Source organism: Charadrius vociferus, unplaced genomic scaffold (assembly GCF_000708025.1).
Source record: "Charadrius vociferus isolate BGI_N301 unplaced genomic scaffold, ASM70802v2 scaffold21, whole genome shotgun sequence".
NCBI lineage: Eukaryota > Metazoa > Chordata > Aves > Charadriiformes > Charadriidae > Charadrius > Charadrius vociferus.
The window spans coordinates 1,143,637-1,149,636 of NW_009646850.1; positions in this window are offsets into that span (position 1 = coordinate 1,143,637).

A 6,000-nucleotide genomic window follows, 5' to 3' on the forward strand; every position below is an offset into this window, starting at 1 on the left:
TTACTCATCAGGTATTGTGTTATGTGGAAATCCTTTTCAGATGGGCTAAACTGCATTCATAGTCTCTCACCCCCACCTTATTTTCAAATCCGGTACCTTTATGGGTTTCCAGAGATGATGCAATTTATAATGAAGGCAATAACTTAAATGTGACATGATACAGTAATTTCCAGATAAAAAATTATTCAATATATTTCCAGTGTAAATGTAAAGAAGAAAAAATAATTTATAAATATTTGCTAAGTTGTTTTCCAAAAAAGTGCATGTTCTGTAGGAACAATGTTTTTAAATAGAAATTGTTAACTTTGTAGCATTTCTAATTTTTTTGAGGATTTTAAAATTATTTCAGGGACTATATCTGCTTTGTATTGGAAAGGAAGAGACTCTGTATGTGCCTTGCAGTACTGTAACTTAAACTTTCAGAGGCTGCAGAAAAGGAGAGAAATGTGTTAGTAGTCAATTATTTTTTTTTATCAGTATTAGAAATCAGTACATTTATAGAAAGCTATTAGTTTTCCAGAAGTAAAAATCTGGTAGTTTGAAATGCAGTGTGTTGCCCATTATTCTTTGATTAAAAAAATACATACCTAGTGATCTGTAACTTGTGGTCTGCATTGCTAAGAAAAAGCTGGTCATAGATAATGAGCTATGTTTGTGAAATCACAGAGAGGCTACCTGTATTGGTCCTTGATGAGGATCTGTGCATCTAAGAGTCCTTTGAAGTTTTGCCTTCTGATTTTGCTTGTAGTGAGACATTTCTGGTGAATTCACGTTTTAATTGTCTGCAGAAGACCAAAATTATGCTGTCTGTGGAGCAGTGTTTGCTTTTTAGGCCAGCAGAGGTTGAGGATTCACTCTTTTAGTCTTGGCAGAAATAGCAACTTTGTTTTTGATGTGCAATGAGGATAACAGAAGTAAAGGAGTTACATTGTTGAATCTGGTGATTAATTCTTAACTTGAATAATCTTATAGTGAAGTGTAAATTTATTTAAAGTATTTTTACAAAATTCTGCACTGTTTTACTGTGTTTTTATATTCTACTAGGTGACAAAGTGCATCCTTAAAAAGCATGCAAACCTGGCAGGTGTTAGCTTAACTGTATAAAATAATTAAAAAAAAAATCTTAGAAAATGCCTTTAAAAAGCATAAAATAGGTTGAGAAAATTAAACCTTGTTCATATGATATCAGATATATGGAGTTTAGTCTGAAAGGTAACTTAGCTTGCAAGCTATTTTTATATTATCACTAAAACAATGCTATTTGCTCTGCTATAGGTTCATATGTTACTGCTCAAGAAAGCTAGAGCAGCTCACTTTCATTTTTTAACAGTTTCCAAGCTTTGTTTTGACTGTAGTACCTTGGCTTTGACCTACGCTTTCATTGCTATCTCAGTTGTAGGTCTCTGAACCAGGGGTTCGGCTATGGAAATGTGGAAAGTTATGAGACTAGCGTGAGGAACGTTCTCATTTCGTTGTGCTTGGACAAGGTTTTCTTGAGAGCTCACTTTGCCTTGAAATTCTGTAACTTTCAGTCTAAGAGGTTTTTTATTTCCTTTTAGGCTTCTCTGCCGGTTAGCTCTGGTTTTAAAGTTTTGGTATGGCAGGTTAATTTGTCTTTTCTCTCCCAAATTATAAGGACACACTAAAAAGCTGTCTACTGTTTGCATTAGAATGGGAGTATTTTGTCGCTCTGTACCAATTTGCTATTTATTTTAAAACACTAGCAAGCAGAAGCAGGGGCAAGTGTTTTTACTCTATATGAAATCATAATTTTTGTAAAGGTCAGTCTTGTTTTTATGTTCTCACAGTAAAAATACAAATTATGTAGCCTACCTAAAAATAATGTGCAGTATGAGTTTTGTATACCTATTGTACTATATTTATTTCATAAGCTCTTAGAAGGTTTTTATACACCCTTGTTTGCCTGTTCTAAATTAGGTGTTAAATATGGAAATTTTATGAGTAATGCCAATAGGGCTGGATCTCCTTAGGTGTAAAATGATGGTATGTCTCAAACTGAAAATAACTTCTTTCTTTCCCTTTGTTGACTTCTATTGACACAGTTACTTCGGGTTTTACAAATAGATTTTAAAATTCAGAATACCTATTTGCAAGTCTGCTTGCTGACCTGACAACCATCGGAGGCTGATTCATACCTAACTTGGAAGGTTTCAATAAAACTAGTGAAAGTGGAGAAGTATTTCACACTCTAAAATGTACACCTTTTTTCATTGTTTACAGTAATGGTGTTGCATGCTTCTATCTTCTGGACATAATACGAGAGAACAATGTACATATGGTACTTCGATTTATGTTGCCTGTGAATGAATGCTGGATGGTTTGTTTATTGACCGTTTTGGCTCCGTTCTTCCGTTGTTTTTATCTAAGTTGAATCAGTAGAAGGATACAAAATATGTAATACTGTTTTTGAAGCTTAGGGTTTTTTTGTTGTTTCCTTTCATGAAGGATACACTATTGTACCAAACTCAAGGATGGTATGTATTGTAAAATCATATTTCCCTTAGCAAGACAGATTGTGTTTTGGTCTTTGTTTTAATGGTCTGTGGAGTTGTATTAACTTTGGTCCATACAGTTGATTCTGTACACTTTTTTCATGTGGAGCATTACAGTGGATTACTGTGAATGTCGCCCCTGTAACAAATGATTACAATAGCTACAAGTCCATTTATCCAAGATGAGGAGAGAAAAGGCTTCTTTGGATAACCAAGTAAGTCATAACTTCTGGCTAACTCTTTTTGCTTCTTTTCCCCCCTACTTGTTCCCTGCTCTAGAAAGTTAAATATTTTCTCTTCTGTATGCTCTGGGTGAGCCTTTTTTTTTTTTTTTTTTACCTGTAGCAGTAAGATTGTTTATGGAGTCAGAATACTACTTTTTTCTACTTTTTTTTTTTTTTTTAAAAAAATGACAGGCGAAGGGCAGAAGCATTGTGAGCTAAAGGAACGTTAGAACAAAAGCAAGTGGTTATAAACTTTCTGTGAATGAGATTTAGATTAGAAACGAAGTTCCTAATTACTAGAACTAATTCTGGAACAGCCTTCCAGGCAGAGACCTGCTTTGAAGGAAGAGCCAAATATATCTATGAAAGAAATGAAATGCAAAGCGGTGTCTGAATAGTAGGCAACTAGACTTGATAAACCAGAGGTCCCTTCTAGTCCCTTCCCTAAAGTTTTGCTCTTCTGTTGGGTTTCCCGTCTTGACACATTGCCAGTTTTGTTTTTAAGGCTCAAAGATTAAAGTGTAAATGAAGGGAATACTAAACTAAGATATAACAGCAAGGGTTGACTGCTCAGTTTTGGGTGGTATTGGCCTCTGATTTAAGGGTATGGGGCATAAAAATTATGAAGTGATGGAAAGTGGAAGCTAGGAAGACTTGTGATCAGAAGAAATGCTCAGTTTCCAACACAAGGGCCATTCGCTGGTTAACAACCTACTACGGGATGTAGTGGGTTGATTACATCGCTTGATATCCTCAGTAGGCTGTAATCAAATGTAAATTATTGGACTTTTTCAATGGATGAGCAAATGATCTATGATCTAAACAAGGGATCAGAATAGATGATCTTTAAATCTTTCATGTTCTCTACAGCCAGTCATTATAGGTCTACCTAGTGTGTCACTGTTCAGCTGTGTTCTGCGTGGACTTAAGAACTAGCGAGTATCCCTGTTTGAGCAAGTGGGTTAAAGAGACTTGTCCAGTGAGTTGAGCTGTGGCTGTGATCAGTATGCCGGCTGTGATGTGTAGTGTAGCGTAGCATTGGCTTACCACACATGCTTTTAATTTTTTTTCAATGCACACGCATCCTCCCATTCACTGTGAGTCCTGCTTTTGCTTGAATGAAAGTGTCTAGATCAAAGGGAAAACAAACAAACTTAAAAGTAGGCAGAGTAAAGTAGAGATGAAGGTTTTTAAATACAATGTGCTGCTTTCTTATTTAAAACAAGTATTTTTTTCTAAGTCTACCAGATTCTAGGCAGGTATGTGGATTCAGGATACACATTTCTTGTTCCTTTTTTTTCCCAGTGTGGGTAATATTTTTCGGAATCAGTTGTAAAAGTGCTGGAATAGACATGTCAAAATGCACGATCTTCCACTGCTGCCCTGGTAAACAGCATGGTACCATATGCACTGAAATGCTGGGTTACTTGCTGTCGGGCTTACCCAGACACTAACTGGGACGAGCAGCAGTGAACTGTGCCTTGCTAGGTGGCCATTTGGGACCGTCACCATCATCTGCATCTGTGGGTGGCCAGAGGCAGCCACCTTGGCGTGCTGCCTCCTCATGTGTCTCTGCAGTGGGGGCTGCAAGAGGAGTCGGAGGTGTAACAGCCAGCCCCACTGTTCAAGTGGGGCACAGTCCCCGGCCCCTTCAGGGTCACCTCCGGTTCCAGAACGGGTAGTTTGGGGACCCCTTGCAGTGCTGACAGAGACCGGCAGCTGTGGCAAGCAGCACATGGAGTTGGCGTGGGAAGGAGGGGCAGGGGGCAGTGAAGAAGTGCTGATGCAAGGCTAAAATGGGACTACCGAACTGCAAAAAGGAAAGGATGGTTCTAATCTGATTTAGGAGTTGGGAATGTTTTAATGGTAATTTCACATGTATCTGCTGTGAAGTTGTAACTTTAGTGTCCACCAAAGGATACTCTGTCAACAGTACTTTATACCCAAGTCTAATCCTTCTAAAATTTCCATTATATCCATGTGCTTGACGGGGGGAAAAAACTCTCAATGGCCATATTGAAAATATGCTGCCGAGGAGAGTATCTCAGATTGACGTTAAAAATTAATGTAGCAACAGGATATGTGACTGGGCTAGCAGCTGTAGCATCATACAGCATCCTCGAGGCCAGTGGTCTCCAAACTTTTTTGATTGCACGCATCTATCAGTAAAACTTTGAAGTGTGCACCCAATATATGTATATTTATTTATAAATTATATATGTACTGCTGTCCTATTATGTACATACACAAGAGTAGAAATTGAAAAAGTATGAGATAAAGATGAAATAAACACTTTTTAAAAATTATTTAAAATTCTGTTTATTAATGGTATGAAAAATACTTTCTTCTTGCACCCAAATGGGTTGTCTTGCACACCGCCTGGAGTGCATGCACCTTACTTTTGAGAGCACTTCTCTGGGCTATGGTCTTGAAAAGAGTTTTAACTTGATGGGAACGGGTATCAAAATTGACCTGCTCATAATAATGGTTTCTTTTACTCAGTGAATGTAGATTATTGAGATTGCTTTATGCTGCATGACCATGTTTTGGATCTGTGTTTATTCTCAGTTCTTAGAAAATTGGATGCAGGGGCTGTGAACTGTTTCACCATTTGTTTTCCTACCGTGTGCATTAAATAACAACAAAAGAGGTGCCGGCCTTAAGTGGTTTGCAGGGATGCAAAGCCATTCCAGTTCTGAGGGGAGGGCATATCCCTTGCCAAACACAGGAATGTGTTAGTACTTGGCTTTAGAGGTTAGTAGCAGTTTTCAACTGACTCGCCCTTTCTCAAGTGTTCTCTAAAGAATTACGATATTTAGTGCTCAACTCCTTAAGAGAAAGTTATTTAATTTTCTTGCTGTGTCTTTCATGGTGTTTGTTCTGCTCAACTACAGTTGAAATAACTTTTGCAGTATGTCTTAAATCTTGTTGTTGTAAACTGGCATAAATGTTTAACAGCATTTCATATCAGTTTTTGAAAATGGATGGAGCAAATGAGTGTTTGGCTGTGCACATGTTGAACTGCATAAAGAAGTCAAAATATGGGGTTTTTTAAATGCCTCAGAAGGTGTCTGAAAGTATCTAAGTTTTTTGTGTTTGATTTGAGTTGAAAGATAGATGTTCTAGTAAAATAAAACGGGGTGGGGGGGCGGTGTTGAATTATAAATTACTTGTAAATATCAGCTTGAAGGATCTCACACAAAACCATAGAAAATAAGTCAGAGCAGAGAGCTCCTAATGGGCGAACTAGACATGGAGAACCA